At 43.9% G+C, this 26188-nt stretch overlaps 1 protein-coding gene across 1 annotated transcript in view; it reads left to right on the top strand.

Annotated features, from left to right (window-relative positions):
- The first annotated feature begins 7932 nt into the window (after nucleotides 1–7932).
- LOC138919034 (uncharacterized) overlaps nucleotides 7933–26188 on the top strand; it is a 111956-nt gene continuing 93700 nt past the window's right edge. The window contains 3 exon segments of the mRNA XM_070242995.1: nucleotides 7933–11811; nucleotides 16122–16327; nucleotides 21033–21305. The gene's annotated coding sequence lies outside the window, so the exon portion shown is untranslated.

Here is a 26188-nt window from a genome sequence, read left to right as displayed (position 1 = left end):
ATATATGTATCTGTTCAATTCATCTGGTCTAGTGTTTCATTGAAGATCAACGTTTCTTTGTTGATTTTTCTCTCTAGAAGACCTATCCATTGATGTAAGTGGGGTATTAAAGTTCCCTACTCTTATGGTGTTGCTGTCAGTTTCTCCCTTTAGATCTGTTAATAGTTGTTTTATAGACTTTGGTGCTTCTACGTTAGGTGCATATATATTAATAAATGTTATGTCTTCTTGATGGATTATCCCCTTTATCATTATATAATGCCCATCTTTGTCTCTTGTCTTTTTTGGCTTGCAGTCTATTTCGTCTGATAGAATTATGGCTACACTCACTTTCTTTTGGTTGTCATTTGGTCGGAGTATCATCTTCCACCCCTTCACTCTGAGCCTATGTTTTTCTTTAGAGCTGAGATGGGTCTCCTGGAGGCAGCACATTTTTGGGTCTTTTTCTTAACCTGTCCAGCCTCTCTGTCTTTTCATTGGTGCATTCAATCCATTTACATTTAGGATGATTATGGATATATAGGGACTTACTATTGCCATTTTATCTTTTGTTTTATGGTTGCTCTATATTTCCTTTGTTTCTTTTTCCTTGTGTTTCTCACTACAATTTCAGCTTGACGGTTTTTGGTGATGTGTTTTTCAGTTTCCTCTTTTTTTATGTTTCGTGACTCTGCCTTAATTTTTGTTTTGTGGTTACCATGAGGTTTGTATAAAAGGTCTCACAGATGAGATAGTTCTTTTTCTGCTGATAGCATTTTTGCTTCATTTGACTAGGCAAGTTCTGTCCTTTTCTTCTTCCCTTGCTATTTTTGTTGTCAAAATTCTTTCTTTCTGTATTGTGAATTTGTTACCAAATTGGAACGGTTAATGTTATTTTTAATGCTTTCTTTCCCTTTAACCTTTGCATCATAATTGTTTACTAACATGTTCTGATACAGAGTTGCAGTTTTCTGATTTTATCTATTTATCAACTTGTTTAAAGCTTTGTATCCTTTGCCTTTTCATTTCAGACAGGAGAGCTCTTTTTGACATTTCTTATAAGGCAGGTCTAGTGGCGATGGACTCCCTCAGTTTTTGTTTCTTCCTCACACTTTATTTGTCAGCTGCAGCAGTGGACCCCCAGCTGTCGCAGCACCCAAGGACACAGAGCTGATTATTACAGTGTTGATTAATACAGTCCCTAACTAGCTCTCAAATACTTGTACTTTTCTGCATCCTTTCTGAAACCACCCTAGTCGAAGTAAGCAACTAAGTAACTGGATGACTTTAATGACCTCATGTCTCTGATCCTCAATTTCTTGGTTTGTGAAATGAGGCAGTTAGAAGGAACACCAAGTTTCTTCCTTCTCTATATTCTGTGATTATCAGAATCTACAACTATGGAGAGACTCAGGGAAAAATCAATTCCAATGTTTTGGGAAACCATCTCACTTTCTCCATTTAAATTAACTCTTGGGGTGACTGAGATTGTGCCTCGTATCCTCTCATAGCACTGCTCGTAAGGACAGTCTCAGAATCTTCAAGACAACTTAAAAGAAGGCCCTTTCTCTTAAATAGGAATCTGCCTTATGCCATGTTTTGAGCTGTAGAAAATATTTTAGAATGAGATTCTAGTGTTGGTAACAAATTTATCTACATTGCTAATTCATCTGAAAGCTCCTATTCTTGAAAATGTCCCATGTGGGGGTAAAGAAGTTCCATGTAAAGGTTTAGTCCATTTTTGTTGACAATCTCTTGAGTGGATGTTAAAAACCTGGATAACAGGATAATGTTCATGGAGATTGGGGGGAGGGACAGTGATGAATGAGTTTGGTTGACTTTCAGCAGTAGTAAGGTCAAAATGAAAGCATTATAAAAGAAGAGTAGAGATTTAGGTCAGGGCTTTCTATGAAAAACAAGTAAAAACCATAAGCAGATGGAAAAAGTTTAAGTGACACAGTATGGCAGATTCCACTGATGAGTTTAATAGGCAGCCATTTTAGTGGCACAGAGAGTAGACTGATTCAAGGGACAAGAACCAAAAAGCAAGGGGTCCCATCCTGCCCTGAGGATTATTTTGTTCTGAAGTGTGTTAGCCCAGCTGAGTGAAGACCTGGGGAGGATGTCGTAGATCCTCTAAAAGGGGCATCCATCAGCTGCAGGAAGATGTGCCATCTCTCCCCAAAGCTCATTAGCAGATTGGAAGTGGCATGCTGCATTACTCTGATTAGCATTAATTTTATAATTCTAGGCATAGAACTTTCCTCCACATGAGTCAGCCTTCACACAAAAACACAGACGCACATGGTGTGGATAAAACACAAGTAACCTTACTGCTGCTTCCCATCTTCCAAGGACCCAGTGGGAAGGAAAACGTGGTTCCCTAGCAAAGAGGGGAGTTAAGGGCTGGAGTTTTCCAGCTCTCCAAGCTGGGTGCAGGTCCCACAAATCGGGGAGAAGTGCAATGCCATCTTTCTGGCAGACCAAGACTTTGGGAAAACTGGGTCCTTCTGATCTGGTTAGGGAAGACGCAGTACTTCCAACAGCCACTGCAGCAAGGCAACAGCAGCATTACAAGTGAGATGAGGAACGTTACCTCAGAGCCTCCCAGGGAGAGAGCATTGAGGCCCCTACCGTTTATTGGGATAACTGGTTCCTGGCCCTTTGGAAAATACCCAGTCATCCCAGGGCTAGACTTCTCAGGAAAAGTAACTTGCCAATCCCTTTAAAATTTGCAGCTAAAACCTATCTACGCTTTTATTTGTTACATATATTGTTGGGGCTTCATTTCAAACTGCTATATTACAAAACTGTGTTTCAGATAACTTTAAATCCATGGCAGTGACTTTCAAATTCTTTTGATGGCAACTCACAAAATAAATCTATAAATTATTTTTTATCGTAAATCAGTATATACGCACACACACCAAAGGAATATAAAAATTTTATGAAACTGTTCTTACCTTTTTACGTGTAATACACTCTAATATTATCTATTCCATTTTGTTTCATTGTTTTTTAAGTGCTTGTCACACTCTCTAGAATTATTTCATAATCCACTAGTTGGTCAGGACCTGCAGTTTGAAAAGCACTATTTTAAAATTATTGCTTCCAGGTACCCTAGCCGGTAGTCTGGTATCCAGATTTTTAAAAGGCTTATTAAAATGCATCATCAAAAAGCAATATTTGCTAAAGGACCCTCAGTCTCTATAAAGAGCACTCTCTTGGGGATTCCAACCACAAGTTACCAGATAAATAACCAGCTTTCCTTTGCAGAACTGAGATGTGAGCTCAACACCAAGTAAAAATGACATAAAATCAGAACAAAGTTGGAAAAGGAGGACCACCTCCAAATGCAATATGTGGTCCTTCTGGGAAACATGACGCAGCCTAGAGTGAGGTGAGGGGGACAAAACAGAAAAAAAACATTAATGGAGAAAAAATCAAGCTTGTAACTTCTGTCTCCAGGCTTCACAAGGTGCACTTGTACTTCCAACCCTAAGAGACAGAGTGATGTTCAGCATGACTCCATAATCCTGTGGCCTTGAGAACCTCAGCAGACATCAGTTAAGTCATTTAAGGATAACTGCAAATTAAATTAGTTCATCCTAACTCTATATGACTCCACTCATAGTTGGAAGTTAGTATATTGATAAGGAGATCTGATCGGTGGTTACCAGGGAAAAGGGGGGGTGGGGGGAGGGCACAGAGGGGGAAGTGGTGTACCCACAACGTGACTAACAAAAATGTACAACTGAAATCTCACAAGGTTGTAATCTATCATAACATTAATAAAAAAAAAATTAGTTCATCCTAATTACGCAAAAATGATAAATTCAAATAAGCAAGGTAATTCAATTCTGAATTAAAAATTTTTTCAATCACTTGACATCTCAAATCAAAGCAAATGGGTAATGTTACCAATTATATCAATTCGACTCTATATTTCAATACATAAACATATGATGAACAATTAAAATTCTTATGTGATATGCATTTAACTTGTTAACATTTATGCTACAGTAGGGAACCACACTCGAGAAACAGGGTCATGTCCTTGAAAACCAAAGAAGGTTATCACAAAAGAGTCTTTGTAAGAATCCAGCAACAGGATGAGTCCCCAAAATCTATTAAATAAACTATCCCACAGGAAAAGTGAGGCAGATCACACTAGTAAAGGCAACACTATGGAAGCTTATGCAATAGTTATCAAGGGAAACATTTGATACATAATAAAAATATTTAGTTTTAGGAAGCAGTATGATAGGCTCTGATATGGTTGCACTTATGAGTACAGGACTTTCATAGGAAGGAAAGAAATGGAAATTCACTGAATGTTTGTGTTTTGTCATGCATCACTAAATACCTTCGATTACATTATAGCATTGGAAACTAGGAAGCAGAAATGTGAAATAACTTGTTGTAGGCCACACAGTAATAAATGACAGAACTAGGACTTAAACTCCATCTTCTAATTACACATCCATTATTCTTGTCACATCAATACCACTTTATCCTGAACTAGTACTCAAAATATGATAGTGCTTAAAATATTTGCTTAAGCATTTCTAAGGATTTCTGATCAAGGTCAATTCAAATTCCAATTTCAAGGCTAATGAATAAGAAAGTGACCTTTAAAAGGAAAAAAATACGTAAAAAATATACATGCATTCCGGGTGGCATCATGAATCTTCAAACTTTCGATATTCTTTGTGTCTCGTGTAAGGATGAAAAAAGTTATCTATTGCTGTATAACAAACCACAACAAAGTAGAGTAGCTTGAAACAGTAACTTATTCTTGTCTCTTATTGTTCTGTGGATTGGCTGGGATTCGCTGGGCAGTTCTTGCTTGGGGTCTCCTAGGAAGTACAGTCAGATGTCAGCTTGGGCTGAAATCCTCTTTGCCTCTATTGTGCTGGATGTCAAGATGGTTCATTTCTGTGTTTGCTGAGGATGCTGGCTGTTATCTTATTCGGGGCTGCCAACTGGAGGGCCTGCATGTGGCCTCTTCGTGTGACTTGGGCATCTCTCAAAGTGGTGGCTGGGTTCCAAAAGAAAGCATCCCAAGAGGATATATTCCAAAAGACCAGGCTTCTTACAGCCTAGCCTCAGAAGTCCCAGAAAGTCACCTCCACAGCATCCTATTGGTTGAGCCAGTCACTGAGGCCTAGGGGGAGGGATGTAGACTCCATCTTTTGATATGAGAAGCAGCAGGCAATAAGGGAGGGAGGGAGACTGCCCATCTCACCTTAGTCTTTAGCCTCCCATCTGGCATCTGTACTTTACCCAACTGAGTTAGAAGGGGAAATAGATGATACAACTACAATAACACAAATTATTGTGTGGTGTTTTCTCTATCTCTTTGGCACTCTCTCTTTCTCTGGAAACACAGCACTTCTTGAATGAATGGATAAATGAGTCTCTCCCTTTTCCTCTCTACTCCTTTTTTGCCTCCTCACCTTTCTTTTCTTCTTTTTAACTGCAGATGAAAGGTTAAAAAAAAATGTGTTAAGCAGCAACATACTCTAATTAGTAAATCTTATAGTTAGTTTCTACTCAGATCTCCCATTTCATGTCTACCTGCCCGATTCAGTCATCGTCCTATCAGGGAAGGTGATAAGAATGCAAGCAAAGGAGAGAAGAGAGGGAAAAATGGGAAAGCAAAAGTAGATTATCGAGGGAAGAAGGAAAATATAAATGGGAAGGGAAATAAATCAGGAGCACTGAACACCGTTAAGCCCAAATGGCTGAAAAGACAAAGGGAAAGAAGCAAATTTTTCCCTTATGATGCTGCATCCATCCTTCCTTCCTTTCCAATCCATGGCCGCCATCGCCAGCCTAGTCTAACCTTATTTCTTAATGCCTGAATTTTTGCTATATCATCTTACCTAATCTCCCTGCCTAGTTTTTACCCCTTAGAAATCATCAAAAATGGGGCCAGCCCGGTGGTGTAGTGGTTAAGTTTGTGTGCTCCTCTTTGGCGGCCTGGGGTTTGTAGGTTCCCATTCTGGCACAGACCTATACACTGCTGATCAGGCCATGCTGTGGCAGGCGAGCCACGGATGAAATGGAGGAAGATGGGCACGGATGTTAGCTCAGGGCCAATCTTCCTCCAAGAAAAGAGAAAGAAATAAAATAAAATAGATCATCAAAAACACTCCTTTCCTCATGGTGCTCTCAGTTACAAAAAAAGAAAAGAGAACACTAAATGACTTCTGAAGGATTAAGTCCAATAGAAACATTTTAAGAATTTTCATAATCTGACCTAACTTTCCTTGCCACTCTTGTTTCTCAAGTCTCCCATATGTGAAACTCTTTACTCAGCCAGAGCACTCTACTCAATGTATCCAAATACACAGAAAAATGAGACTAGATCTCACTATTACATCATGAAAAATACAAAACCTGAATCAAGGAAAATAACAGACAACAAAAATATTACATTACAGAAAGCAGTGTGGTGACATTATAAGCTTCTAATTATAGCGCTTATGGTCCAGCTCACTTCTCATGAATACAGCCTTCTCCTTTTGTCTTCTGTCCTTTGCTCTAAGGATCCTATCACCAGGAGCATTCCCCGCCGCTCTCTGCCTTCCTAAATCCTGTCTCATCAGGACCCACAACATTAACTGACTAATTTGGAAGACGTGTGATTAACAGAATCATTCTGGACCTGAAGTCCCTTGTTAACACTACAGCATCAGATTTGATTCTCGATGGACACCAAGTCACTCAAATTCCATCTCAGTTTTTACTCTGTAGATTTGTTCAGTATACAGTTGATTAAAAGACCATTCACCCCAGTTTGGTAGATAATTCAACCAGCCTCCAATCCAAAGTTTGTACAACTTTGATTTGTAGTAATTACAAACGGTAATTACAGAAACAGTTAAAACATTCATTGCTAATATTGTAACTCTTTGGGAACCTGATATAAATGCAGTTTTAAAAAAACAGGATACTTGAAGATAGTAACGTACACCGTGATTAACAAGATTTTGTGGTGAGAGTAGTTTATTGTCAGGTATAATTAAAGCTGTAGATGCTATTCTGAAAGTACAGACTTTAGGGGGCAAGGGAAGAGAGTTTTTGAAGCAAAGTACAAATTAGGAATAATTACAGTGATGGTTATGGAATGTCAACATCCATTTCATCATGATGAGCTCAGTCTCCTTCAAAATTCACTTGAGTCCGGGAAAGCATTAGTGTAAGACAAAAGGCAGCTTTGGGAAAAATACCTTTGAAGTATTAAGGAGTAGAGTGATTGGCAGTCAGCAAACATAAAAATGGACGAAAGAGTAAATGTCTTGATCACCTACGGAAAGTGTACACTTGAAGTATCTTATTAAAAAACCAGTTTTCTTTTTCATGTCCAATGTTGAATGCACCTGCAATTGTTGTTTTTTAATCTATTTTGATCCCCAAACTGGATATAACTAAATGTTTTATGGGAGTCTATAAAGGTGATGAAATTATAAAGAAAAGTAAGTGAAAGATTATCAGACAGGAGAGTGGAGGCTTCTGGGGTGATATCAACATTGTATGATTTGACATGAGTGGTGGGTCTGTGGGTGCTCACTTCATTCTCCTTGTTTATGGTTTATGCGTGTTGCTGTTTACAAAGCAGTTATGTAGAAAATCCGCTGACACTACTACCTTCGACAGTTCATTAGCCCAAGGGTGTCTGTTATGCTTTAACCAGGGCTTTGCTCATGTTCCCTTTTGCCCACATGAAGCCAGTTGTGCATTAAGAGATGACACAAACATCTCTTGAAACAAGAGATTTCTTCTTGTTTTCTAGAAGAAGTAGCGAAGCTGGTCTAGCGCTTGGTGATGTTTCCAAACAGTCCTTTTGTGAATGGCCGTGAGAAGATGTCCTTCTTCAGCCAAGGATGAAGTCTTATACTTTGTATTATTTAAAGTACCTGATGCCATGCTACACAACTAGTGAGTGTGCATCCATCCATCTGACAGATATTTATTGACTCACCTACCAGCTGACTGCCTGGGAAGCCAGAGCAGTTTGCCAACTAATATGGTTAATTGGGATTTGATAAGTGCTATAAAGACACCAGAGATTCAGCAGTTTCTCCCAGCTATGGAACTTATTTTGGCTAATGGATATCACTCCCACTCCCATTTCAAGCTTACAAAGGGATGCTAGAAGAGGATTGAGCAGTCAGAAGGTGGAAACTTAATAAAAATTGAAAGTCAGAGACGGGAGGGAATGAAAGCAGCAGAGGAAGAAGGAGGCAGAGACTGGACGGCCAGCAAGGCCTCAGTGCCCTGCACAGTTTAAGCTGAGCCAGGTATTCTTCCTGTTTCCTTGCTTGATCTTTGCTTGATCCTCCCTCTTGCCGACGCCCTCACCTGGAGGAGTCAAGCCCAGCACAGATGCCACTGAGACAGGTCAAAGCCAGGGAAAGGTCCTGGGATCAAAACTTGGCTAAGTATGATCCAAACTTCCAAGCAGTCAGAAGTAGAAAGAGCCAGAAGATAAACCTAACCCATTTTTGAAGGGGTGCCAAAGGTGAAAAGCAGGAAAACCAAAATTACTCATCAAGTCTAAAGGGGGAGCACAGAGCCAGAAGCTGAGAGGAGAAGAGGAGTCAAGCGAGTCAGTGCCAGGTAAAAACAGAAATAGAGAGTTGAAAAAAAAAAAAAAAAGACAAAGCAAAGCGAAATGAAGGGTCCAAGACAATAATTGGGAGCATTCCTTGGGGTTTGATAATGGATTTTATGGGTTAGCTTAAGTTAAAAGCAAAAGATGTGAGCGGATACCTTCCTTCCTTCTGACATTATCTCCCACCTTATCAACAGTCCATTGTTACCAAGGCATTAACAACACTTACCAAACAAAGTCTAGAAGCCCTTTGGGCAGTCTTGCTAAGAACCATCTTAGTCTAGACTGATTTGGCCTTGAGGATGACCACATCTCCTCAGGACAGTTCTCCCTGGAGTCCTCCATTGGCTATTTTGGGAAATGACGCACTTGGACAAATGGTCTACCTAAATGAATGGTTCAGGTCTGAGCAGCATGAGACACTGGCAGATAGGAATGCCTCCCTTAGCAGCAGGAAATTCAGCACTTACCACGTCCCATGCGGCATGCTCTCCCAGAATACTTTTAATATGATATCCCAGTGTATTTAACATTTTAAAATTACTCCATTTGGTTAAAATCAATTAGATTTTTTTGAGGATCTTGGTCTTTCTCCAGCCCAGTTTAAACCATAATTTCCTGAAGACTAGGATTATCTCGCCATGTTCTTTTTCACGTCCCCGTCGTTTCTAGTCAAGCCTCAAAACGTGAAGTCTGCACTGTGGGTTCATAGCACCTCAGAGATCATCTCGATTCTCCCCATCCCACAGTGGGAAATTGACCTCAGTGAACGTGGAGTAGAGTGTTTAGTATCAGCCTTAAAATAAGTGTTTTCTTTTTTATTGTCTTTTCTTCCTGTCTGCTTTTCAGAGTAGAAGCAACAGTAATTTAAACTTTTCTACTATGTGACCTACACTCCACAGGTACCTTATAATAGCTGAGCCAGGGCTTAACAAAGGAATTGGGTGTGTGTGGTATTTGTGTGAGCATGTGCTTGTGTGTGTGTGTGTGTGTGTCACAATCTGATTGCCGATGTGGGATGGGAGATGGGAAAGAATGTTTAGGCACTTGTGTATTTATATCAAAGAGATGGTAGGACCCACAAAAAAGAATTCATTTTTTGTGATGTTAATGTTATATTTTGGGGGGAGGTTTTGGGGGAGGAAGATTTGCTTCTAAGGGGTGGACTCATATCTCTGTGTGGGGAGGCTCAGTTATAACGACAACTGAAGTCTCTCCTGGCGTTGGCATATTTCATTCTCGTAGGGAGAAATGCAATGCTCATCCCTCCTCCCTCACACCCCCCACCACTTCCTTGGTGCCCTTCCAAGGTAGGGCCCTTGGTGCTGGCTGCTCATTCCTCCCCCAGGGGTGGCTTTCCAAGGCCAAGAGGGCCAGAGAGGGCTGCTGCCAGAGATGCTTCTGTTCTGGCTCCTTCTCACTCCCCTTCCTGTCTGCTGGGCCTTTTGGTGGCAGCACCTAGTCCTGACGGGGTTAGAGTACCACCCTGGAGCGGATGGTGTGTGCACCAGCAAGCATCCAGTCAATTCATGAGTTATCCTCTGCGTGAGCTGGGCTGTGATGTGCCGTTATCTTCCTGCTCCCATTGTACACTTCACACACCAGCTTTCTCTCCAGACAGTTGTTTGATCACTAACTACTTCGAATATCATGACCATAGGCTCATTTATTTTTTTCTGTTTTAAAGGATGGTGCTGGTGTGCACAGGGAGCAGCCACGTCAATTTACACATTTGCCAAGGTATCCGATTGTGAGCTGCCTATCAAGGTGCTGACTTTAATAAAAGCTTATTACCATGAGCATTATTTAGCATTTATGTGGCTCCTCACAATTGTTTACCCATTATTTCTCAGCGCTCCCCTGTCCAGGTGATCAGTGTTAGCAACCCGCATTGTAGAGGCAATAAATCTGGGGTCCTGGAGAGGTTTTAGTAATATCCCTAAAAGGACACAAAGTGAATAACCACAGAACAGTGACTTTCCTGGAACCCCTTGAAACTGGCCTGGACCCCTCTCCCTCTAGCATACTTGGCGAGTTCACTCATTCCACCATCTGGTTTGCAGACCTGCACAGGGTGGGCTCTTCTCACAGATTGCAGCTCCGATACCCTGAGGCCTTCCCTGGCAACCTTATCTACAACAGCATCCCTTCCCCAAGGCTCTATCACATTCCTGTGTTTATGGACTCCACAGAGCTTAGTGCCACCTGAAGTTATCTCGTTTATGTGAAGTTGTGTGTCTTTGTGTTTGTTGTCTGTCTGCACCATTCAGGAAGGTCATCACTATGAAAATAGCAGTCTTGCCTGGGTTGTTCATGCTGTGTCCATCCTCTTTGTTGAAAGCACCTGTCATTACAGTAGGCACTCAGTAATGCTTGTTGAGAGAATGACAAAGACAGACCCTGTAAATACTGTTACTCACACGTCATTTTCTTTGCCTTTTTATCTCTTTCTGGATTTTCTGGCCATAGTCACACATACAGTCAGTTATTCTCAATTACGCTGGAGCTAATGATCCAGGCTGTGGATGGCCCAGGTCCTTGGCTTCCTTCCCTCTCTGGCTTCCTCTCCTCTGGAGATTCCTCCAGATCTTTCGGTCTTTTCTGGCCTTAGTTGAGAGGGGTCGAGAGGAGAGTAGGGCAATGAAAGTCCTATTAGACAATTTTGCAAGTTCTAATAGCTTTTGACAGGTACAAAGTTGAAATTATTGATCTGAAGATTTATTTTTTACCTTATTTGTGGATTTAAAAAAATGCATCTGTTTTATATATGCAGTACAGTGAAAAGTGCTTTGAAGAAGTTAAAAACACTGGATAAATGTAAGAGAGAATTATGTATGTATGTAGTCCCATTAACCTTGGTAATTGAGACTTGGTTGTAGATTTAAAATATAATTAGTTTTGATAGAACAGTAGCTCACACTTTTCTAATGGGTAGAGCCAGACGAGGCTTAGAAAACGTACCTTTGGTAGATTTTATTTTTGAGCCATCAAATCAAGACAAAGCTTACAATTCCTTCAGAGGCTAAAAGGGTGGCAGTAGTCGTGATTTCTCATCAACAAGTAAGAATAGGCAAATGGTCTTAAACGATTGAGTTTTCTTGCTTCAAATTTCAGGACAATGAGAATACAGTTTCCTCCGAAAAAATCTTAGGCTGATCTTGGAAGAAAGACCCCCTGGATCATCTAAAAATAAAGTTTTCTATTTAAAGGTTGGTTTTAATGTTCATTATAGCCCTATGTGCTACCAGAAAATGGTTTGCCTTTTTGTTTTAAACATAAGGAATCAATGTAACGCCTTATACCTGATAACCTGTGCTGTTGTATTTGGTCCTCCCTACAACTCTGTCCATAGATATTATTGTTGCCACTTTATAGATGAAAAAACGGAAGCAAAACCATTAAGTGCCTTCCCCAAGGTCTTAAAAGAAGTCACCAAGAAGGTGGTGTGGCTCAAGTCTCCTGACTCCAGTTTACTATTTCCCACAATAATGTTGGAAAACCACATTGGAACGGGAAGACTCATTCCAAGTACTGCTGTCACACCAGCAAGCTTCAAAGGTCAGGCAGATATTTTACTTTACGGTTAAATTGGCCACGTTTGCTCAGTGTGTGCTATATCCCAGGCCCTGTGCTTTGCCCTGGGAGGATTCTGGGAAAGTAAAAGACGGATTAGACTTTTCTGGCTCTTACAAGCTGGTGGGAATGGGAGACACATACATACAAACGTGGAAGGGCAAGGGGGACAGTGCACTAAGAGAGATACACAGCTCTGTGGGAGCAGGGGAGGAGCAGTCTCTGAACACGTTCCAGGAAAGGAGTCACCTTCCATGCCAAGATGAACTTTGCATGAATAAAGATTTAAGTGAGGAAAGATTGAGAAGAGTGAAGAGGGGAATGGGGTGTCGACCAAATTTCATCCACCTGCAATTTTACTTACTCAAATTTTATCTACCACGGCAAGAAGTTAGTGTCTAATATTTTAAAATTACTTTTAAATACAAGTATTTGCGTATTAGTTATATAAATAGAGGTAAACACCAGAACAACTGTGATAGAAACGGCTCAAGTGGTTTCCATGGGGAATGGAACTGGGGGGATAGGAAGGATTGGGGTTGTGAGGTGGGGGAGGGCCTGCCGTGGTTCTTTATAAAGCCTTCAGTACTATTTGGTTTTAAAGGCACAGGTATGGATTCCTTAGATAAATATTAATTTTTAAGTGAGCCTTAAAGAATGAGTAAGGTTTCTCCAAGGAGAGGGAGGAGGTGGGTATTTATAGCAGAGGACCCAACATTAACAGAGAGAGGCGGCAGGAGAGCAGAGGGAAGAGCAGGTGACCCATTAGGATGACTGTGGAACACACCTCCCTGCGTGGGGACACCTGAGCTGGTGCTTGATTGCAGAAGGCCTTGGATAGAAGGGCGCGCACAGACACACACACACACACACACACACACACACACACTCATGTGGTTGTCGGCAGGAAAGCAATAAAGGGTATTGGGCAAAGGGGTGATATGCTCAGAACTGAGCTTTACGTACAGCAGTGGTTCTCACCTTGGAGATTACCTTGCTTGTTAAAATTGCTGGGCCCCACATCAAAGTTTCTTCTTGAGTAGGTCCAGAGTGAGGCCCGAGAATCTGCATTTCTAATAAGTTCCCAGGCAATGCTAATGCTGCTGGTCTGGGAACCACAATTTGAGAAGCAATAATAGAGTAATCTGGCAACAAGGAGAAGTCGAGACTAGAGTAGTGGGAGAATGAAGGTCAAGGGACTGTTCCACTAGGACAGAGCAGAAGGAATGGGGCCCTGATGGTTAGTGACGGTGAGAAAGTCCAGAACAGCAATCAAGAAAACAGACTGACGGCTTCAAAGGATAGAGGACCATTGGGCCATGTTCTGGGTCACACCAAATCACAAATCACTGTTAAATCTCCAGTGCTTGGGCCAAGTATGCCAAGAAGCACCTGAAATTCATTTTTAAAGCAGCAATCCTGTCTAGAAATTAAGCTGTGAGTTTTGCCTTACTTTCCCTTTCTTCCCCATCTCTAACCTCATTCTAGTGCAATTTAGGTTACAAAAGCATCTTCCAGGGAGAGCATTCATATCTGCACGTGGTCAGAAAGTGTATCTGTCTGTATATATAAAATCGTATTAAAGCTGGTTTCCTTATTATTTCATTTTAGAACATCCCTGTAGCTAAATGGTGTTCAAAGTAAACATGGAGAACAGAAAGCATCCATCTCTACCTAGTGGGGCAAAAAATGACTGAATTCCCATACCATATAAATACCCCATGAAAAGACAGAGGAATCCTTGATCCACCCAACATTCACTGAGTATCTGCCTTGTGGCAAGCACTGCGGATGTGCTTGGATACAAAGATAAATAAAACGTGGGCTCCACTCCCAGCAGTTCAACATCTAGCCGTCTTTGTCCCATGCTCTTAAATCTTGCTAAGGCTTGGGTTTTGTTTGTAATAGAAATTCTAAAGCAGGGACAGAAGAAGTTATCTTTTCTAAATTGCCCACCTCTGTTGTCTAATTATTCCACTGAGGAAAACACTTGGTCCTGGATTACTTCGCTGAGCTCAGATATGTTTTGCTGACACACAGAGTCTGGGCAGCATCCAGCCCCCCGTTTACTCCCTGGTCTTTAAGTCTAGTAAGTATTTTATCATTTACACCTTTCGATGTCCAAAGAGAGTGCCGCTCGGGGTTTAACACATGTAATTTCCTTTACTACCTCCCCAAATAACAGGGTCATTTCAGGACCAGGACAGTTTGGCACTGGGACGTGTTTCCCAGAAGTACTAATAGTTCGAGAGAGGAGCAAGTGTCTTCACATCTGCAGGTCTGGGTGCCGAACTTTCTACTGTCGGTGAGAATCATGTCCCAGTGAAAATGTAGAAGTGAACCAACCCTCAAAGGGATAAGGTGACAGGGAGTGGTGTTTACTTGAGTCAGAGAGTAACTGAAAATGACTTCTGCAGCTGGAATAAAACAAAGGGTTGAAGGTCAACTTCCTCTTTGATTTTGGCTAGTCAGCAGTTCAAGCAGCCTTTTCAAATGTTTCGTGTCTGCTGACTTGTCCAACTCTATAAAAGACCCCACATCTTGCACCAACCTGTACCTCTTGGGCACTGGAGCGAAACAAAAGGAAAAATGTTCCGTCTTATTAGAATTAATGAAGTCATGCCACTCACATCCGTCCACGTTACTCCACTTTGGTCACCACCATTGTGGTCCATGCTGACATCATTTCTCTCGTAGATTACTGCAGTGGCCTTCTCACTGGTCTCTCACATCCTGTTTACCCCATCCAAAGCATTCTTCACATTAAATCACTGTAATTCATTAATTCACAGTATTAATTCACAGTAATCTTTTGGAAACTCAAATAATACAACTAAAATCTGAATACCCTACACATATAAAGAAATCCTAACTTAAAAATTTCCCCTGGCTCCCCATTGCTCCAAAGACTTAACTAGTTCATTTGGCCCAGAGAACTCTGCTTAATCGGTGCCTCCCACGCTTTTCCCTCTTCTTGCTGCATCACGTTCCTCCCTCCTCACTCTCCCTGCTCTCATCACCCAGATTCCTCTGCCTGGAACACTTCTCCCTCCCTGCTTTGCCAAGTTGTCTCCTACTCACCTTTTACCTCTTAAGCCTTATCAGCTCCTGAGGGGTGGGTGAGGAAGACCCTCTTCTCCTTGGTTAGGCCAAATCCCCATGTTTTAAACTCCCTTGGCATCGACAACCAGCTCATGAACCCTTCATAGAATGTAACATGGGACATTTACACAATCTCGTATGATTAATTTCTGCCTGATCTCCCCTCTAGACTGTAAGATCCATGAAGGCAGAGACTCTACCTTTTTGCTTACCATTGTATTCCAGAGCCTGGCATAGTGTCTGGCACATGTTAGGTACTAAATAAATTCATTCTGAAGGAAGGAAGAATGAATGAGTGGTAAATTGATACTTCTAAAATAATAAAGAGGAGGCCTAGCATTTTAAATGAGTGATAATAATGGGTAGCACATATTAAACTTCTAGTGTTAGGTAAACACTGTTCAAAACTCTTTACTCATTCATTCCAGTTCCGAGGACCAACCCTATGAGTACACGTCAGTATCTGCACATAATAGATGAGATCTGAGACTCAGGCTACTTGTGCAAGGCCAGGCAGCCAGTGTAAGGTGAAGCCTTAACAGTTGTCAATGTTGTTACTCTATTTATTACTATTCTCACCTTGGTGGAGTTCCTAAGAGTGCCATCGTCAAAGGGGGTGGTGTTGGGCAGGCACAGCCCGCCCCCAGGCCTCTGAGCGCCTTCTCAGGCTGGGCCTGGAGTGAGAGTTTGGGGGCCCAGGGGCTGTGAGGGCCTGCCCACCGTAATGGAAATGGCAGATGGAGGAAAGGATCCTTCAGGCTGGGCAGTGGGGAAGGTCACTCAGGCATCCAGAAACCTTCCTCAGAACCTGTCTTTGAATTAAATCTCAACTCATATCTTCCAGAAGCCTGAGGTGAGATGTCTGGCCGTGTTGCTAGTGCCGTCGCCCTCAAGAAGCCAAACAGGCTCTCAGAGTCTCTCAGGCCCTGCCCCCGGACGTGGCCCCGCCCCAGAGCATGCTGGGCAGGACCTCCCCATAGATCCCTCCCATTGCCAATGTATTCCTCCAGAGGATTCTGAGCTCTGCTTGGTGTTTCCAGCTGTGATGAGGTAAATGTAGTCTTGGTCCTCTGGAAAAGTAGATAATTAAGGCAGATAGTCCACACATGTGAAAGTGTTGTGACTTGGAAAGGGTGGGCAGATCCCAGGTTGGGAGGATTAAGGAAAGCATTGAGGGAAACCTTTCAGTATGGTGGGAAGGAAGGAGGAAAGAAGAGATGGAGGATCTCATTTTGGTTTTGGTTTTGTTTTGTTTTGAAGTTTTTATGAAGAAAAGTTCCCATCTGATGACTTCTCTGTTTCCCTCTGGTGGTCCAGCACATATGATCAATGAGCGAGGAGTGTGGACAAGGTGTAGGAAAGTGGAATTGTTTTGAGAACTTAGGCAAGCGAGTTGACTGAGAAAACAATCACAGAAGCTCCCCCGAGACAGGGCCTCTGTTTGTTGCCTCCACTGGGTGTCCCAAGTGCTTGGAAGAGCGTCTGGCACATGGTAACACAGGAGGAATGACTGGATTCTGAGGCAGTGGTGGAGCTGAGCAACAGATGTAGAACAGAAGTTTATGGGGCACAAACACACTTGTGTGATTTTATCCAAGAGGAAGCAGGCCCTTATTTGAAGGCAGTTCTAAAACAGGCAGAGTTGGATTTTGCTAGACAGGACGAATGAAAGAAGGGGGTAGGCTGTTTAGAGCAGAGCAGTATATTTAGGTTTAGGATTAAGTGATGCCCCATGAAGTTTTCCTTGGAGAGGGAGGAAATGAAGACAAAGGTTGTCAGGTAAGCAGGGGAAAGTATGGAGTGGCTTGTAGTTCCTGAATAGGTTGAGGCATTAGCATGCTGAGGGCAGAAGCTGAGAGGATAAAGGGAGGAATGTCAGACTGTATTTTTTCAGAACACACAAGTGTTGCTGGTGATAAGTTCTAGGATATGGCCATAACTGAACTGGAATGAAGGTAAAGGACTCTAAGATGAGAAGGAGCAGACAGTGAGAGATCAGATCATTGGATGGTCTATCTGCATGGATGTTGGGGCCTCTGATTGATTCCTTCCCCTTTGAGTTCCTTTCCTGTCCACAGAATTGGCATTTCCTCTAACTCTAACCTTCAGTCCATGGCATGACTCTGGACAAGAAGGCAGAAATGGGGTGGTGAGAGAGAGGGTTGAAGTAGACATCCGTTTTGTTTTTGTTTTTATTTTGACACTCAGCATTCACTCACCTTCTAAAAATAGTCCTCCTTTTGCCCTCTGGGGATCTAACCCCGTTGTCAGTTTCAGTCCATGTGAAGTGGAGCTGTTTATCACTAACGCTCTTACTTTAAAGGAGGGCATTGAAGTCAGGCTTGGCCAAAAAGATTGGTCCATGCTTTTGGCAACAGTGATTGGTCAGGGATGGGCATGTGACCCAACAGGAAACAATAAGGCACAGTGGGACTTTTGAAGGGACTAGTGGGAGAAACAACCCATTTTTAGCTGCGCTTTTAGTTTGGAAGATGTAGCTACGAACTTGCCAGACAGACTTACAAGGTAGCCAGTCCAGAATCTAGAGCAGAGAAATGGATAGAAACTGAAACTTGATGACATCAGCTGAGCCCCAATATGAATCCTCCTGCGTGAGGGCAGCCTGACTCCCAGAGCTTTTTCAGGTGCCTGAGTCAACAGATCCTGTTTTTAAAGTCAGTTGAATTGCGTTTGCCATCATTTACATCCAAAGAATCCCTCACAGCGTAAGGGGGCTCTCCATCCCTGGCTCCCTCTTCTGTGCTAGCACTCTGAATATATATTACCTTCTCTGTCCTTCAGGTCGTGCCCTTCTATAAAAGAGGGTAAAGAAACCTACTTCAAAGCATTGTAAAGTTTAAATGGGATAATATACATAAAAAGCATAAATTTGTTTCACAACATTGAAGTACAATAAGCAGTACTTAATTTTTCTAAATTAAATTAAATCTGGCTCAAAGACCCCATTTTAAAGGGTAGGAAGATATACAATAGTAGTCATTAATGGGAGCTTTTTGCCTATTTAGTTAAGTATTCACCATCAAATATGTAGGTAAGAGCCTGTGATCTTGAGTCCATCTTGGTTGCCCCTGGGATTTTCATTGCCCAAGCCCTTCAGGCCCATTGAAAGGCCAGTGGCTGCACAGCCTCTGTGCTAAGTGTGAGCAATGCCGTGTCTTGCGACAGCTCTCAAGATGATGGGGCTTGATGATTAGTCATCTCAGCATCATCACTTCATCCCTTAAAACATTGTGCTGTCTGCTAGAGGACTTCCACACAGAACCCGTCCACCTAAGGGACTCGTGTCTACATCCTGATTCTCAGGGTCTTGGAGCCACTGCTACCTTTAGGCAACTCTCCTTCTCTCACCCCAGCACTTGTGTCAACCCCTATCTCCTCTCTCCTTGGAGCAGCCAGCTAAAGTCTCCTCCCACATGAGGGTCTGGACAGGACTGCACAACAGGTGTCTCACAACTTCTGCTTGGGTTCAGGAAACATGAAAGCCATTAATAACTCCTGAACCCAGAAGCCCAGAACTTCCTGTAAGACAAATGCGGAAAGGTAACTTTTATTCCTTCTGGAATCCCCTCAGGTGGAGGGTAGAAACAGCATTATCCTGCTTCAAATGAAGGTTGCCTCAAGCTGGGCAAGAATCCCTGCAAAGGAAAATTACCTACTCTTGTCAGCCCAACCCCCTCCCACAGTGAAGCATTGCTAAACTTGCATAATACTCAGTTCCTTCTCTACCTCCTGGCCCCCATAGAAGGAAGGAACAGACCCCGAGTCTCCTGGGAGAGATAGGGAGGCAGCCTCCACAAATCTCTGAGCTTCCACTTGGCCTCCCTAAGGAAGACCAAACGTGTCCTTGTGACCCCAGGAAAATAGCCTAAATTAGGCTCTGATCCAGGGCCAATGGAAGTTCCAGAGGAAAGGCCTCAAGAGGAGCCCCGGGGCCAGCCCCGTGGCCAAGTGGTTAAGTTCGCACGCTCCGCATTGGCGGCCCAGGGTTTCACTGGTTCGGATCCTGGGTGTGGACGTGGCACTGCTCCTCAGGCCACATTGAGGCGGCGTCCCACATGCCACAACTAGAGGGACCCACAACTGAAATATACAACTATGTACTGAGGGGATTTGTGGAGAAAAAAAGAAGGAGAAGATTGGCAACAGTTGTTAGCTCAGGTGCCAATCTTTTAAAAAAAAAAAAAAGAGAGAGAAGAGCCCCTTCTCATAGCCTGGGCCCCTTCATTGTGGCTGCAGATTACGGCACAGTTCTGAGTGTTAATCCATGTGAAGGCTGCCTCAAGAAAGCTGATTCCCTTAGGCAGCACCTGGTACCAGAGAAATTCACAGTGCCTGAAGCTGAGATCTGGGGTTCCCATACCCAAGCCACATCAAGGTACCAGTCAATTCATGCATTTTATTCGCCCTGACATTAGGTTTGGAGTGTGGGCTTGAGGGTATAAAAATTCAGGTAACCCATTCCCATCACATTCTATGTCACTGAAAATTCTTCAGGTGCCACAGAGTACCATGTAAATGAGACCCCCACCCCCACCCCCCACACCCCCCAAGCTGCACAGCACTGATCTCTGGGTATAAGCAGCAAGCCCATGAAATCTAGAGAAATTCCTCCTCATCTCTCCAGTCACTGTTCAGCTAATACGTTTTCCTTCTTTTGGTAAGAGTCCTGCTTTCCCATAGGAACTGGAATCTGGGAGAAAGGAAAACTGTACTAGAAGCAGAACAAGAGTGTGGGATCACTCCTGGGTGGTACTGTCACCTCATTTGGACAGTTCACTGCCTAGATGTGCTGAGTGTGCAAATTCTGTCTCGTTGCCTCATCCAGTGTTTCTCTGAATAGAAGCAAATATCTGGGCACCAGGTATGACTTGTCTTGTGACCCCAGCCAGTAAGTCAGCCCTTTTGAGCCACCACCTCTCCCTTGGTTAGAAGCTCTTTGGCAGTGGGTTCATGGAAAACATCCCAGAATGGGAGCTACATGCTGAATTCCCTAGTACTGGCTTTGCCATCGATTGTGTGATTCATTCTCTCTGATGTTCAAGCTGTGAGAAGCAAATTTGAAATGATGGATGTGCTATATTAAATATATCAATAAGAGCAGAAGTTAAACCTTGCAAGCTGTAGGGTTTGCTTCCTCGATAAGCCTGGCTATCTCTATGGGAACTGAAGGTTGCTTCTTTAGGCCTATAGTCGGGGAGCTAGAGCAGAGTGGAGATTTGGTGGCAGAGCGAGGATGAGCCGTCTTGCTCCTAATTTTTCCTCCCCTCTAAGTCTGAATACTGGCAGTGGTGAGGCAGGTGGTTCTAAGGGCTCCTTTCACTTTACCGTTCATGATGACCCCACACCGCCTTTACCTCCATGCCACCTTTCCCTGCTTCTTTGGATGCTTCAATCTCTTTGATGTTTTTCTTACCAGACGTTTCTCCGCTTAGCCATTAAACAGCTTTACCTTTGATGACGTGGATATGGATGAGCACAAGGATCCACTTGGTCCCTTTGGTCACTTTTGCTTCAGTGAACTCAGTGGGATGTCCAAGAAGAAACCCTTGTGTTAGGAAGAGTTCTAAGAAGGTTTCAAAGATCCCTTCTTTTGCTAGTCACACCCTTGTATAAACTGCTCCCCTTGAGTGTAAGCTGGACCTCGTGATTTGCTTCTGACTAATAGAATAAGGGAAAGGTGATGGGATATCATTTCCCTCGTTAGTTTACAAGATTGTGACTTCTGTCTTGCTAGCAGACTCTCTCCTGGCTTTGATGAAGCAAGCTGCCATGTTGGAGAGGCCTACATGACAAGGAACTGAAGGTTGCCTCCGGCCAACTCCAGCCAACAGCCATCCAGGAATTGAGGCTCTCAGTCCAACAGGCCTTGAGGAACTGCATCCAGCCAGCAGCTATAGAAGTGAGCGAAGAAGTGTGCATTTCCCCAGTCCAGCCTTCAGCTGAGACCCCAGCCCCAGCTGCCACCTTAATTGCAGCCTTGTGAGAGACCTTGGAGCAGAGAACCCAGGTAGGCCTTGCCTAGATCCCTCACCAACAGAAACTATGAATTAATAAATACTTGGTTTTTTAAGCCACTAACTTTTGGGGTATTTGTTATATAGGAACTAACACACCCCTAAATTACTGTAACCTTGGTGTAAGATGTAGCATGGCTGGGAAGGCAGGCACCAAATGAGAGGACAACCTCCTTGACAGCATTCCTGGAGATACTGTCTTCAATCTCGAAGACTATCCCAAGTTCTCTTAGCTGCAGTGGTATCATTGTGCTCCCCCCAGCCCTGATTAGTCTCCAGGAGGTGAGGCCTAGGTAAGGTAATGCTGGGTGGAGTGGATGGCCAGGATGTGGGGTGTTAATCTGTCTGGAAGGGACATTTTGAGCTCGAAGTGACCCTCAGGGATCATGAGGTGTGATGATAAGGTCATTCTTCCCCTCCTCATTTTTTCTTTCCTTTTCCACTCACTCCACCATTCCTTTTTCCCTACTTGTTGTCTCCTTTTGCCCCAAATTCTGGGTGGCTGCCTGACGACCATTCCTACAAATGATAGCCAGGTGATCTCTTGGTCTTGCAATAATTCTACCAAGCTGGGCATCCTGAGGAAGTTTCCCTCGGGAGCGTCTCTGCCCTTTCCTTGAGGTGTCCTCACATGCAGGGAGACCTCATTGTTGAGCTCAGAATGTGCCTTCCAGACAGATTACCACCCCACATATAACAGATTCTTCGGTGGGACCCACCCAGTTCCTGGACCCTGCCCTGGCCACTCCAGTGTCCACAATCGCAAAACCCACCCATACGCACACCTGCACTGACTGCTCACCTGTGAGATACTCAGGAATCAGCAACTTTTTCTAAATGAAGGTAAGTTACCGTTTTCAGGAAAATATTCATATCTCTGGTCCTTTTCAGAGCTGCAAGGTCTCTCCTCCCGTCTGCTCCAGGAAGGGTAGAGGAAGGGGAAGGGTGAACTGCCCCCCATTTTCGTTAGGGTCAGCTGAGGCGTGGGGACGCGGCCCACCACCCAGACCTCCTGAGGGAGAGAAAGGCTCTTAGGAGCAGGTGACATTCATTCCTCACCAAGAGATCCAAGAGCAACATTTCCCCCTGCCACTCACCTCAGGGCCTAAACACCCCCACACTTCCAATTCCAAAACTTTCTGAGGCAACAAGGGGAAATTCTGGCTGTATCCTTCCAGAGGAACGCATCCCACCCTGCAGCTGTGTATAGTTCAGGATAGTGAGGGAGCAGATGGAAAGACAAGTTGAGCCAAGTTCTGGACTTGAAGGGTTCTTCTCATTTTGAGAAGGCCCGGAAGTTTTTAGAGTAAACTTTTTGTACTTTTTATGAAAAAGTAAAGTGTTTTAAGTACAGGACATCTGAGTAAGGTCAAATACAGGACCCAAGATAAGACTGAGAAAGCCACTGTCAGGCCCCCTACAAGGGACTGGTCATCTTGCAGAAACCAAATGAGGAAATCAGTCAGAGCTGACTTCCCTCCTTCCTTTCCCTGAGCATAAGCGCTGGGAACCCCAAACCCACTCCCCCAAAGCACCACACAGAGAACACTACTCTCTCCTAGCAGAAACATTTATTGAGGACGATCAGTATCCTTGGTTGTGCTAACCATGGTTCTCATCAGAGGATGTGTTCTCGTGAAAATGGCAATGCTTTCTCAACAAGGACTGAATGATTTCTTTGGGGACATTTTTCCTCCCTGGAAGTGTTGGAGAAGCATTTCCTGTTTGAATAGAAGAGTCAGATCTCTGAACACAGTGCTTTCATTAGAGGTGAGGGTGGCCGGAGGGACGTGGCATACATCATGCATGCAGGTGGGTCTTGGATGGGGCACAGACTCCCTTTAGGGTGGGGAAGGGGGTTGACTCTGGCATAAATGCTGGTCCTTGAAGGCCACAACTTTCCAGGGCTGTCTGATCCTGTCTCTTTTCTGTCTAACCCTTGTACGAAAACTCTTGTCAGGAGGGACAGCATCTTGGCTGCAGGATGTGGTCCTTGCCCATTCCCCTGGCTGTGGGTCAGAGAGAGCCCCGTAGTTGGAGGGATGTCCCTCGTCAGGCTCTACCTGGGCCTGCAGTTCCCCCTTCTGCTGACTTAACTCTGCAGCCTCAGGTTCGTATCTCCATGCCGGTTTCTCCTCTAGGATCTTCCCGATGGCTGCCATGAGCTCATGAGCTTCAGGAGGCCCACAGCTCATGAGAGCTGCACTTTGAGCTGGGTCTCGGAGCGGTGCAAAGGTTGACGTGAACTTGGCTTTTTGCTGGGGACTTTCCTGCCCTGTGATTTTTTTCTTGGAATTAATCCACTGAAAAAACTGCCTCATTTTTTTTCTGAAGTAACTTTCAGGAGGAAACTGTTCATTCTGTGACAGATACGGGAAAGTGCCCTCTAATTCTCTGTCCTCAATAGAGTGGCTCTTCTTTCTGGCTTTAGACGTCCCAACTCCTGAATCCTCGCTTCCACATTCTCCTGCTCTGGAGTCCAGAGGTCTCACTGTCTTTGCAGCTGGTGGGAAATTCCTATCCTGGCATTTCCATGAGACATGCTTAGAGGCCCAGGGTTCCCGCCAATCCCCATTGTCCTCCAAGTGGACTTGCAGCACCTGGGAAGCTCCCATGTCCCCACTGGAGACGCTCTGGGACTGAGTCAGTGAGGAGTCGGAAGGCAAGCTATCTGAAGTAAGGGATATGTCAGCGGGAGAGCCTTTAGGCTGGCTATGTTCCCTGCTCTTCAATTGAAACTTCAACTCGGTAAGGAGCTGTTTTTTAATGTCTGATGGCTTGGAATCTTGGGGAACTGGTATTTTTGGTGAGGGACATTGACTGGTCAGGGTAGTTTCTACTTTGCTCACATTGATATTTACCATTTGGGAGCTTCCCAACTTGTTGGTTGTCAAGATGTCACAAGATTGTGATGTAAGAACGCACAGCTCCTCAGCCTTGAATATCTCCCTGAAGTTCATGGTGGACGTGGAAAAATGTTTTCAATTCTTCTCCACCATCTTTTGGCCCTGAATCATGTCCTCTCTATCACTGGAACTCACATTCTCATCCCTTGGCACATGTCCAGCCCCAGCTTGCCTTGTGGGCACCTCTCGGCTGCATCTGTTATTGTCTAGTGCAGTCTTACTCTGACTCACTTTGTCTATAAAGCTGTGTGTGAGGATCTCTGAAGTCTGTCTGCCATGCTCGATTGACTGGATGTCCTTGGCAAGCTCCTGGTCGCTATCAGAGTGGGATGGTTTTAGGGCCCCCTGTCCTTCGTTGCCCGCAGATGAGGTAGCAGGGAGTGGAAGATCCAGGATGGGGACTGAATTCGTTGTTTGCACCTTATTTCCCTGAAAACTTTTAGAGCTTCCCTCAAGGGGCTTGGAAACCTCAAATTCCTTTCCCTTACTTGGAGTCTTATTTCGTTTGTCACCTATGTCTTGACCCCCTCTTATTACTTACAGAACAATCATTTTATTCTATTTTTCCCTTTTTCTCCTCCCTTCCATTTTTAAAATCATGTTGTTTTTAGAAAACAAAATTGGTATTTTATTTTTCCACCCTTGTAACCATCTTTATTTTACTTAGACATCTACAACTTAATGTATTTCACGCTCACCATCATAATGCTTTTTGAATTTTGCCCCAGTTGACACTCAGCCAATTTTTGAGTCCCAGTCTGTCTAAGTGGAGTTGCCTTTCCTCCAAACCCCTATTGTAAGGGTGGGTATGTGTGCAGTCCATGGTGAGACCCCCATATATCTGTAACCTGGTGCATAGTCTGGGACTCACCTCTGGTTCATGAGCTGCAGATGTTCTGGGGGAGACCAACCATGGCTCCACCAAGGCCGTGAATATCAGAGGCGGCACTTCCATCCTGATAGGTGAACTGTACACATTAAGGGCAAGATCTTGTATATTCCTATTAAGCATAGATGGACGGAAGGCAGCAAGATCACCTTCCCAAAGAGGGGGATGCCATGCCTGATGACCTCCCTGCAGATAGTGTTTAGTATTCAAAGAACAGCCCAGTGCCTTTTTGGAATAAGGCATCAGTGTGCTGTGCAGTGCCTGGATCAGCCTCAAGGTGGTGATGCCTGGATCAGATTGAGGAGGGGGCGGGGGGAACAGGACAGGGTCACCATATGGATGATGATGTGGCATAAAGCTTTGTTCTACCAGCAAGGTCCTTCTTTCCCCTCTTCATTTTTTCTTTCCTCCTGGCTTACTCCAAGTCATCTTTTCCTTACTCTCAGCTTTATTTTATCCTGGGAGGTAGGTGGCTACTTGGTCAACATTGTTACTACTGGCAGCTGAGTGATGCTTTTGCTCTGCAACAAAATATCATTTGGCAGTCTGAAGAAATACCTACAGAGGGGAACCACTTCCCCCAGGTGCCTTTCCAGTAGGGAAACCTCAGTGTAAAGTTTAAAGTATTCTTCCCTAACACATTAATATGACTCACATGACAGATTCTTAAGGCGTGTCTGTGCTGTTGCTAGCCCCTCCCCCACCAGCCCAGGATCCACTGCAGCAATACCCTCCCCCACCCCCCAAATCCCATTTAGGGTTCACCCCCTGTGGGGTCCTCTGGTCACTGACCTCTAAATCATGATGAAGCCACTGTTTTTTCTTCATTGTTGTTTTATGAATTGCATACCTATTCTTGGCCCTCTTCGGATAGAGAACACCTGTCTTCCCTACTCTCTGAAGGATGTAAAACATTCAGTGAGCGGAAGGTGTGGGCTGCTCTACACTTTCGTTAAGGCTAAGCGAAGAGGCAGGAGGCAGAGCCCACCTCCTCAAACTTCATCAGGGAGGAAATGGGCTTTTGGGGGCACGTGATATCGCTTTGTCAACAAGAGCTGCAGAGCACTGGTGACCTTTCAGA

The sequence above is a fragment of the Equus caballus genome, chromosome 19 (genome assembly GCF_041296265.1).
Source record: "Equus caballus isolate H_3958 breed thoroughbred chromosome 19, TB-T2T, whole genome shotgun sequence".
Classification (NCBI taxonomy): domain Eukaryota; kingdom Metazoa; phylum Chordata; class Mammalia; order Perissodactyla; family Equidae; genus Equus; species Equus caballus.
The sequence above is the reverse complement of the archived record's forward strand: the minus strand, read 5'-3'. Positions and strand labels throughout refer to the sequence as shown.